Raw genomic sequence first — 12287 nt, 5'->3', positions numbered from 1 at the left:
ATTCATTAAACGATGCAATGAAACCTTATTGGTCAAGCAGGGGTGAACTGTCTGTGGTGCAGAACATTCTGCTCAAAGCATCCAGGATCGTGATCCCTTCTTCCATGCGTCTTGAGATACTGGATAAGATCCACGAAGGACACCAGGGAATCACTAAGTGTCGTGAGCGGGCCAAAAACTCTGTCTGGTGGCCAGGACTCAGCCGAGAAATCCAGGATCTGGTGCAACAATGCAGAGTTTGCGCTCTTCAAAGGGACAACAAGCCTGAACCGCTTATCACGACACCCTTACCTGACCGTCCCTGGCAAATCGTAGCCACAGACCTCTTCGAGCTGAAAGGTGCTGACTACCTTATTGTTATAGACTACTTCTCAAGATACGTGGAAGTAGCAGCCATGCAGAAGACTACAAAGTCAAGTGAGGTCATTAGAGCACTTAAGTCGATATTTGCAAGACATGGGATCCCAGAGCAGGTGCGATCTGACAATGGTCCTCAGTTTGACAGTGCAGAATTCTCTTACTTTGCCAAGGAATGGGGATTCAAGCATAGCACAAGTAGTCCTCGATTTCCCCAAGCAAATGGAGAGGTTGAGCGTGGAGTTAGAACTGTGAAAAATCTTCTAACAAAGGAAAAAGACCGTGCTAAAGCATTACTAGCCTATCGCTCAACACCACTAGCATGCAAGTTCTCTCCTGCTCAGTTGCTGATGGGAAGGCAGATTAGGAACAGCGTTCCGTTATTCCACACCCAGATGAGCCCACATTGGCCTGACTTGGATAACCTGCGTGCAGAGAAAGCATGAGCAAATTGAAGCAGGAAACAGTGTTCAACATGAGGCACAAAGCCAAGCCCTTGCCTTCAATTGGACCGGGTACTGACGTTTTCGTCAAGGACCTTCAGCGGTCAGAAAAAGTCATTGAAGCAGCATCAACACCTCGGTCGTATAAAGTTGAAACACCGACCAGCACGATAAGAAGAAACCGTATTCACCTTACTCCACTGCCAAATCAGCGGGAGCAACATGAGCGACCGACACCAATGGTGAACCAAGTTCCCGCTGAGGACAAAGCGCCAACACCTGTTCGGAAGGACATTCCCGTTACAAAGGAAGACATTCAAGTACCCCCTGTAACACCCATTCTTGCTACTAGGCCTAAGAGAATTACAAAACCATCGCTGAAAGTTAGAGAGAATCTAGGTTTAGTTTGAGATGACGCTGTGTTATAAGATTCCATATTGTTTGTCAGTCTTCTCATGCTCAGTTCGTTCCCTAGATACTCTTGAACAATGGGGGGAGATGTTGTGTTAGCTTACATGAAGTATTGTTCAAGTTAGTTACGTGCGAGATGCATGTTGGTTATTAAAGATGGCGTCTTGAAGTAAACGCGTGTTGTTCACTGAAGACTATCGTAAGCCCAAATAACTCGGCATTCTGCACCATCCTGAAGGGAATGAGAGGACGTGAGATATTCAACCTTCCTGGGTAGACGTCACAACAGCCGCTAGACCCATTCTCCTCAAACTCGGTCGCGAAACAAAATGGCGGTGTTTTAGAGCTATTTTCGAGATTTCGTCGGGGTACAGAAAATCGAGGATTAACCGAATCCAAAAAATTTTTCGCAGAAGTATTTCAAATAACAAGTAGATTCGTATTAGCGAAAAAAAAATGGGGGTTAGGTGCACTTTAATTGTAGTCTTAAGTTTTATATTTAGCTTTTAATACTTCTGTATTTTGGACATTTAATGTATATTTTAGACTTTTATGTTTTAGAGGACCCTCCTGAAAACAGCCTCTAGCTGATTGGAGGCCTCCTGTTAAAATATCATTTAATTTATTATATATTTATATGAGAAAACGTTTAATTTTTACCTTTTGAAAACAATGGTAATTAAGTGACCAATTTCTTTGAACTGTAGCGAAAATAACTACTTTACGCTCGTTGTACACTTTCCGCACTAGTTTTACTGGGAAGCTACACTACTTTTTACAGCCAATTAGAACTCAGTAATTTTTTGAAGGGCATTTACATAAAAACACTTGATTAAATATTCCTTTTTATCTTTTAAGCATGTGGGGTAAAAGATTCGCAAACGTTTTCCTCGGTGTAACATGCTTTGCGATGCTGGTTAAAGGCAATCACGGGGAAGTTAAATCACATTCTCAACTGTGCGGTGAGAAGTCGACCAACTCAAGCGCTCGTTTTGATATAAATGCACCATACCTACATCAAGAAAATTCAACTGCAACTATTAAAGACCCAGAAAAAAAGGAAATTCACGTGGAAGCGTTTGTTCCTTTTATGAAGGATGATAGATATGGATATCATACCGCCATGAAGATTGCCATCAATCTTATAAACAACAGAACCGACATCTTGGATAATTATACATTGGTTTTAGACTCTGAAGATACAATAGGGGTAAGTGTGGAAATCAAATTTGTTGTTACTTCTCGTTTGAATTAGTCTCCTTCTCACCCGTCATTTCAGTAGTCACGCAACACTTCTGCTATTTTAAAAGAAAATAGACGGATTCTGCTAACGTGTTTACATGATACACCTAATTCAGACCATGGGATTATTCATTTGAGAGGTAGGCTTTTGTACATTATGCTTTTATTTCCCCACTAAAATGCTCCATTTTAATGCTCCATATTTCCCACTAAAATGCTTGGTCTCCACCAAAAAGTCGCTAAATTCAATGTTGGGTTAATTCTCATACATAGAGTTTTTTAAATGTCAATTATTTTAACGTTTTACCACAATTAACACCTTAGGGTAATTAACATAAACGTGTACGTAGTATAAAAAGTTAACAACGTATATAATAGTTTTAATATACCGAAGGATAATCACCTAAATGATCTGTTGTCCTGTTAATCCTTTTTCCCCATTAAGTCATACCTAAGTCAAGAGGCTAAGTAGTAGACTATCCCTAAAAAGTTATTTGCTGTTGTACTGCAACATTACTGATGTTTCAATGTAACCTTCTCAGTTCTTGTCGATTATTGTCAATTTCAATTTAAGTCTTCATTTTCTCGTAAAAAAAATTATTTCTATTTTTTTACTGTGAAAAAAACATTAATTTTCCGGGAAAATGCCACAAAAATGCCTTACTAAAATGCTCGAAAAAATGCTAGCAAAATGTACAAAAGCCTATTGGAGGTTGGTACTCCCGTGTTAGATTTATCTTTTATTTTGAAGGTGGTATAGAAAAAGAACAAAATATAACACTACAGGAAGCCTCTTTTATTTTTTCGTCTACATGATAGGCACAATGCAATTTGTCAGATTAACCTTTATCCCCTTTATGTCCTGAAATTATCTACTGGTAAGGGGTTTTTCATCCTGTTTTGTCGGTCATATCTTTCCTGTAAGACCACCCCTCTATACTAGTAGTTACTAATTTACTATAGTTTTCTAGTTCTTAAAGAAAAAGAAATGCCTTCTTAACGAACTGTCTGAAATTAAGGTTACCGTGAGAGGCATACCGTGGTAATAAGGTTACCGTACATACCTTTAGAGATGCTTTGCGTCCAAGCGGTATAGCGCGTCCGGTTTAGCTCGGTTTTAACTGTAGATACCTAAATCCCCATATCATTAAAGCTTACAGAGGTGGCTGTGAAACTATACCAAGAGGTTTGAAATAAAATGAATTGATGAATGATTTCCCGAACCTCTAATTGCGAGCATCAGAATCACTTTTTGAAAACAACAAGTCAAAGTGAATTCTATTTTTCGTCTATTGATTGGGTCCTCAGTTTCCAGACTCAAAGCGGATCGACGTGTGAGTGCATATAAAGATTCGACAAACTCACAAGGATTACAGCTAGTTGTATTTCCATACGTTGATTACAGCAGGTTATAGACTTCTAAGACATATCAAAATGATCCAAATCTCGGTTGAACGATGCCGTTCGTGATGGTATGATTTACTTACGTGTAAGCACAATGTGCATTACTTTAAGGATAACGATACAGTACAAAGCCTCCGGGTGTCGCTGTCTAATAGATTTCAGCCTCTACAAGATCTGACCAAAGAGGATCAATGGAATAACATCAAAGAGAGTATTAACAGGATATGTGCAGAAGTGCCAAGGAATAAGACAACCGAGCATAAGGAATGGATTACACCAGGAACCATGGAGTCTATCAGCAAAAGAAAATATCTTATGGAGGAGTGTAATAAGAGCAGGACGAGGAGAGAAAAGGTAGAGGCCGAAAAGAAGTATAAGGCAGCAAATACGGAAGTAAAGCAGAAGATCAAACATGATAAAAGGGAATATTACAATGCCTCAGCGACTAAGGTAGAGGAGGCTGCAGCACATGGCTGTATGAAATTCTTATGATACCACAAGGAGGCTGGCAGGTAAATTTCAACAGACTAGCAGCCAAGTAAAGGATAAGGAGGGTAATATCTCGACAAGTGAAGATGAGCAGCTTAAGCGGTGGGCAAAATATTTCTATGAACTCCTAAATCGACTTCCCCCTCAAGAAGTTCCATCAATTCCGGAGGCTTCAACTGAGCTGAATGTGAACTGCGGGAGGCCATTCAAAGGGGAGATTGTGAGCTCAATCAAGATGCTAAAGGCAGGGAAAGCAGCTTGCCCAGATAACATACCACCAGAGACTCTGACAGCACATCCCAATCTATCATCGAATATCCTGCATAGTTTGTTTCGAAAGATATGGGAAGAGGAGGAGATGCCCCAGGACCAGAATGAGAGCTACATTGTAAAACTGCCAAAGAAAGAGAGTGCAAGAACTACAGAGGAATATCCTTGATGTCGGTGGTAGGGAGGGTACTGAAAAGAATTATCCTGCTAAGTCTTAAGGGGGTTGTGAATGCTACACTGAGAAAGCAGCAGGCTGGCTTCAGGAAGGACCACTCCTGTATCAACCAGATAGCCACAATTAGGATAATAATTGAGCAGTCTATTGAATGGAATACTTCTCTCTTCTTCAATTTTGTTGAATTCGAGAAGGCTTTTGATAGCCTGGATAGAAGTGTTCTTTGGTGCCTTATGAGACACTATGGCATACCAGGGAGATTCATTCGAATCATCAAAAGCTCCTACAATAGGATGACTTGCAAAGTCCTTTATGCTGGTGGACTTGCAGAGAGCTTTACCGTCAATACTGGGGTCAAGCAAGGTTGTTTGGTGGCACCATTTTTGTTCCTATTTGCTATTGACCGGATCATGAAGGAAACAACAGAGAGCAGCGAATGGGATCCAGTGGAACTTGGTGGAGCAATTCGATGATTTAGAGTTTCCAGATGACATCTCCCTTGCGTCAAGTAACAACCAACAAATGCTGGACAAAACAGCACGATTAACAGCTAATTCCGTCAAGCTAGGCCTGCATCCAAATGTGAACAAGACCATGGTTATATTTTAAACCACTTACATATGTACATGTATTTCATATTTTAATAATTATTAGATAAGTAATCGTAGTTAGGTGTCCCCAGTTAGTATCCATTGTATGCTAGCGACTTCGACACGTTAATAAAGTCCTTATCTTATCTTATTGAAGTCATCTGTACCAACAACAGACCAGTCACAATCAGCGATACCATCTTGGAGGAAGTAACATCTTTTGTCTACCTAGGCAGAGTAGTCAGCATTGACGGGGGTTCCGATGAAGACATCAAGGTCAGGATGAACAAAGCCAGAGTAGCTTTCAACTTGTTGAGGAAAGTGTGGTCCTCCCACGGAATCTTACGGAGAACCAAATTTAGAATTTTTTACTTCAATGTGAAAGCACTCCTCCTCTACGGTTCAGAAACTTGGAGATCAACTAAACGAATGACCCAGAAATTACAGTCCTTCTCCAACAAGTGCCTTAGACGTATTTTAAAAAAAACCGGTTAGACAGCCAGGATAACGAACGAGATGCTGTGGGAAGGAGCAGGCGAGGAGCCAATTTAGATTCAGATATTAAGGAGAAAGTGGAGGTGGATAGGTCAGACCTTAAGGAAACCGGCTAACAGCATCACCCTGCAGGCGCTATGCTGGAACCCTCAGGGCAAGAGGAAGAGGAGTCGCCCAAGGAACTCCTAGAGGAGAGTTGTGGTCTGATATGAGGAAGTAGGACCACACATGGACCTGTCCAGAACAGAAGCCGATGGAGAACTCAACTGGTCAATGGCCTATGCTCCAACTGGAGCTAAGGGGCAAATCATCATCACGTATAAGTGTACAGTTCTGTCGCGGTACGGCGGTTTGGTACGGTAAGTTTTGGTAAGGTACGGTTAAGTGCGGTTTTAAAAAACTAAAGTACACCTGCCAAGTCTCACTCCTTAGGCGTAAGTCTCACGTCTGCGGATTGAAAACTTCGATCTCACGCTGGCTCTCGCTTACAGGCCAAATTCTGACGCCTGATTGAAAAATGTGAGTGGCTGCAGCTTTGCTTGACACAATTTCCAAAATTATGTAAACTTAAACTGATGCATATGTAAGAAATGAAAACTATGTGAAAATGACGATACTTCCTTCCTCAAATGGAAAGCACTGTGAGCGAGGTCGCGTCTGGCGATACACGTCCTGAGAGCGGGACTGCGAAATGTTAGGGCTGTTTCCGCTTCCGCTATTGTCTGCAATTTTGATAACATCATCTTCGGAAGACTTCGGACGTCTTCGGGAAAGTCATCAGACGTCTTCGAGAATCTTCGCATATGCTCGTATCGTCTTCGAAAAACGCAGCATTCCCAGGATAAAAATCTCACGCCTATAATTTATAAAACGGTGGCAGGTATACTAAAGGAAAAGAAAATAGCATAGAAAATAGCATCGAGGTTCACGTCGCTTTGTTCGGCCCATTTCGAAGAATCGTGTCATGAGAGAAACCTGGCTGTACTCAGCAGCATGGGGGCCAAGGGTCTAAAAATGAATTGGTGCCTGGAGAAAGATGCTGTGCCGGCCAGAGACACCATTTTTCCGCCAGCTCCGGAGGAGCTTAGTGATCGCAGGAAAAGACAAGTAAGATTTCCATGTGTTTTTAGTCGTAATTTATGCGCTAGATGTATTCCATAATCCCGAACTTCTGATGTCAGCTAGCTACTTACTATCGTTTTTACATATCAATATTCGTACAATAACTTTTATTCCTGCTTTTTATACTCTATATATGCTTGATGATCTTAGCTTATTCTCCCTCCTGAATGCCTTATAGGCTTCGATGTTTTTGAAACTTATCCCCATTTATCACACGGTTATGCCCAAAACTGCATTGTTGATGTAGCTAAATTTGAAACGTTTTTCGTATTTGGTTGATTTTCCTTTTGGTTTTGATGAAGGTAATTTTTTTCAAATCTTTTACATCAAAAAGTTGTGCATGTTATTATGAAGTTCAACTTTGTGTTGTGTTTGAAATATGCAAAATTTTCTTTTTAAATATTCTGGAACTGATATTGGAAAATATTTATTATTTTAGCTGGAACTTGATGCTCTGTCTGAGGTGAACACAAGAAAGAAAAGAAAGACCTCATCTACCACAGTGGTCACCAGCCCAGAAGCCACAACTGCTCTACAATCCAGCACGGTGGACACAACCCCAAAATTACAAATTATAGTGACAGAGACAGAGGAACAAGACCTAACAAACCTTTAACCACAGCCCTCAAATGATGATGAGATGTGTACACCTTCATGAGCATCTCTTGTAGTGGAAAACTACGTTGCAAGTACACCAGCTTCCTTTGTAGAGGACCCGTGCAGTGCCAGTTCATAAACATCAGGTGCTTCAGTTGTTAGCACACCGCTCTCAACTGCCTATAGCTGCAAAGACTGTACTCCCAGGGCCAAAAAAAGCCACAATTTACTGAGAGCCAACAATCGACTGAAAAAGAAAGTGCAGAGTTTAAAAGAGGAAGTGTCAAGCCTGAGGCATACCATCACAGAGCTCGAAAGCATGAGTTTCATCTGTCTTTGTCTCTTTGCCATAAACATATTTGCCAATCTTTGCCTTATTGCCATACATGTACTGTATATGTTGTACATCTCTATTTATTCACTCGCCTGGTTGCCTTGCATATCTTTTCACCCTCTCAGGAAAATTATGACCTGTAAATATCTTTTGTTTTGTTTCACTTAAGCATTTATCAGACAGGGAAATGGAGGCAGAAGATGACACAGAAGAGCAGGAAAGCAGCAAACAAGAATCCAAGCATCCAGCAAACTATTATGTTTGGTCCAGTACTGGGAATGAAACTGAAGATGAGGGTGACAACAAAGATGACAAGTGGGGCCCAGGAGGGCAAAGCACTGAAGATGAAGGTACTACTGAGGATGAGGAAGAAAGGCAGGAAGATCAAAATTACATCCAGTAAGAGGACATTTTTGCACAATACATGTATAATATTTTGAGCAAGTAGTTTTATTTATTTATCTATTTATTTACTTATTTATTTGTTTATTTAATATTTATTTATTTATGCAATGTTGATCTTAAGGTAGATGTGTATCTTTCCTGCATTCACAACATATAAAAAAAAAAAAGCAAACAGGGCCTTAAAAATTGTATTAGCTATAATTTTTGTTTTCTATTTTGTATTTGACTGAAGCAAAAAATAAATGTATGTGAAAGTTGATCACAGCTTGGTTAAGTACATGTACATTGTATTAATGCAACCTGTGATTGCTATATTATGAGCATGGGCATTGAAGAAATCTTGCACTTTCCTAAGTACTGCCTTGCATTTAATTATCTTTGCCCAACATGTATGCATGGTTGCAACATTCTGAACATGTTACATGTACTGACACACAACTATTAATTTTTTTTTTCAGTGTGGATACAACTGCCCCCGACTATATATACATACAACCAACCAAAATTCATTGTAGTTTACGAGATACTTTTGAAGCTGTTCTTGCTCTTCTGCTTTAACTGCATAGCTGAAAATCCGCGAGTCACCATGCGACAAAACGGCACCATGGTGACAGTGAAGCAGCAGTGTGGCAAATGTAAAGGCTTTGTTTGGAATTCACAAAGTTACATGCCTCATGGCAAATATCCTGCAGGTAATATGCCGCTGAGTTTGGCTGTATTGATGGCTGGGGCCTCAACAAGTAAGGTTTTGCTGTTATTTCATCACCTGGGATTGTGCTGCTACTCACCTCGTACCTTCTTCTCACACCAGCGGTCATTCATTTTCCCAACTGTCATCCGCCACTGGGAGTTGTACAGAGCTGGCCTTGTTAGTAAGCTTAAGGACATGAAAGATTTGGTATGGTCAGGAGATGGGAGATTTGACTCCATGGAACACTCGGCCAAGTACGGAGTTTACACAATGTTCTCTACAAGCATAATGAAAGTGGTGCATTTTGAACTTTTTCAGGTATGAAAGCCATTGACTTCATGTCATAGTTTTAGTACTACAATTTTTCGACAACTGTTGTGCCAGTGAATTGTAGTAGTAGTAGCAGTAGCAGAAGCAATAGCCGCAGCGGCAATGGTAAAGCTTTATTAAGTGTCAATTGTATCAGCATTATTATACTAATTGGTGACGCCTTTTCAGCCTTTTGAGGGGGATGGGGGGACGGGGTGTGCCAGGGCTGAAGTTAACATTTTGCACTTTCAAATGGTTAAGTTTAACAAATTGACGTCAGTTTTTCATGCGTCTGTCCTGTTATTGATCATGAATTTCCTCATAACATTGTCACTTTCGCTTGTTAACGCTCCTTGACGTATCGCATAAATTATACATTCATGTCTCTGTCCGGTTATTGACAATGACAATTAGCCAATGAGCGTGCAAGAATTTCTGCAGTTATTGTAAAAACTACATTTGCAGCACAATCTTTCAATAACAAAGAATTTGTGTATCTATTTCGGTAGGCAAATGAGACTGGGGGCAGCCAACAAACTGAACTTGAGGGAGCAAAACGGTTCTTTCAATTTCTGCAGCAAATTGGCTTGAAAATTAGTGTACTTGTGTCTGACCGGTACCGAGGGATTGCCAAATGGATTAGAGAAGTGCAAAATGGACACCATTCCTTAGACATGTTGCAAATAAACATGCCAACCACCCTGATCCTCTCTACCAGAAGTGTAACCATGAGGAACTCCCACCTAGAAAGTGGATTAAAATTGATGAGTTACACTGCATCGCATTTTACAGTGTTTGAGAAGTAATATTTAACAACACACATGCTTGATCACTAGTTTTTTGTGTTTTTTTTTTCAGTCTAACAAAAAAAGAACATAAAATGTAATATATGAGTAGTACAATATTAGGTATTATGCTACCCAAGACTACTACAAAGCCAATCAAACCTAGTAACAAGGTTTCCACCTAGTCACTACCAATAAACTTTATTACTCTTTGCAATGAAGGTCAGGAATGTATTCTCTTTGTAGGTACTGCTGCCTATGACAAAGTTACAAGTTTGCTTAGCAGTAAACTACTGTTGAAGGACATTTAAAACCTCTCCCCAGATGCCCAAACAAGTTGTTTAGAGGGATTTCAGGCCACCCTCAACCACTGGCACCCTAAAGTGATCGGATTCTCCTGATTGGGAACTTTTTGCAGGTATCACATGTCTTGTGTTATTCGAGGCATTAAATACTCGTATTTAATCAGTAACTGATTTGTAGTCAAACAAAGGATTTGAATAATAGCAAAAGAAAAGTGTCATGTTCTGAACTATTCAAATACATGTAACTACGTAAAGGTACACTACATGATTGCTTTGGATGGGGAACTGGTAACCATTTCCAAAACCTGGAACAACTGTGTTCATTATGGTAATGATAATGATTTTATGTGTACATGGATATATTTCCAGGCACATCCTCGCAAGCCTCCATTTTAATGCACATCTTCACAGGGATACCCAGCTAACCAAGGATGGCAAGAAATACTTTAAAGTTACTAACCCCAAGTACAAGCTGGGTGAGGAAGTTGTTCGCGAGGTTGCATCACCACCTACCTATTGTGAGTTTAATTTTTCAACAGTGTGCAATCCACCGTAGGAAAAAAGATGGCGGCTGTACATTTTACCACAATACCTTGCGAACCTAACACAGCCTACAAGGCACAAAGAAAGCCAAATTTTTACGATACTTGTCCCTGTACTAAGGACATCGAGTAGCCTAGATTTGAAGATTTTACAACGTTTCTGCACGCTTTTATGAACGTTATTAAGGTTTTCGTGCGCTAAGAACTATGGATAAATGTACTTGGTGAGGATATTTGGTGGGTGAGGTTATAAACCAGACACTGATGGACCAGGATTATTTCTTATAATACAGAGTTATTTCTTGACAGTCCAGTTACAATTTTAATTTAGTTACCAGATATGAAAAAATTTAACTGAGCTATGAAAAACAAAACTAGACCGAAAAAGTGAAATCCTGGGCCATCGTAGCAGAGGGAAAAGTACTGTTGCAGAGCAACTACGTTGATTCAAAATCTCCCTGTTGAACTGAACTCACTCGTTTTCAGGAACTTCAGATCGACGGCGGTACTTTCGGCCCTCTTTGTCCCTCAGTAGTGGAGCGACTTGAAGCAGCACCGTCCTGTTAGTGAGTGCCATAAAATCTTCGCGTAGTGTTACGCAGGAAATGCGTTCAATTGACCCATCAAAGGTCAATATTCTCGATGCGTTGGCCACTTCTCTGCAGCAACGAAACTCCCGCGCACCAAATAAATTTTCGTCTCTGCAGTGTTCACATTGGCACCTGAAAAATATAAATGTCCACAGATAAAAATGAGTGAGCGATAAACAGCGAACTTGTCAGCCCGCCAGTGTTTGTGATACCACGTGCATGATAATGGTAAGCAAGCGTAAGGCGACTTTAGTCTTCGCGTTTTAAGAAAGTTCTGGCACAGCGAAGAAGTTTATACTGAAAGATGTAACAGCAGTTATACAAGCCAGGAATCTCTCTTACGTATCTGGCTTCCAATACGATAGGTGTAAGACCGTCTTCGTCTGCTTCTTCGTCGCCTTCATTTCTTTAACCCGTGCTGTCATCTTCGGCTAAAGCTTCGTCTTGGTAAGGTTCGATCTGACTGAATGTAACCTGGACACTGACGCCCTCTTCTTCTTCCATTTCTTCTTCCTCGGGTTCACTCAATGTTTGCGAATAGTCGCTAATTTCGGACTCGCTTGACATGTCTTCTCGCTCTAAAAACGCCTTGCTTACAGTAGAAGTTCATTGCGTAAACAAACCTTTGGCACCCAAATGACGTCACGTTAAAATATTTTGAACTTAACTCGGACCCATTCCCTTGACCATTTTTGAGGGCAAAATGGCACAACTTTGAAGGCTTCTAAAAT

The 12287-nt window shown here is 40.5% G+C and overlaps 1 pseudogene; it reads left to right on the top strand.

The window, feature by feature from the left end:
• Positions 1-8938: 8938 nt before the first annotated feature.
• On the top strand, positions 8939-10980 carry LOC149098450 (uncharacterized; annotated as a pseudogene).
• Positions 10981-12287: the final 1307 nt, after the last annotated feature.

Source organism: Orbicella faveolata, unplaced genomic scaffold (assembly GCF_042242905.1).
Source record: "Orbicella faveolata isolate gen_17 unplaced genomic scaffold, um_ofav_v1 contig_46, whole genome shotgun sequence".
NCBI lineage: Eukaryota > Metazoa > Cnidaria > Anthozoa > Scleractinia > Merulinidae > Orbicella > Orbicella faveolata.
This window is presented reverse-complemented; position numbering and strand designations above follow the sequence as displayed.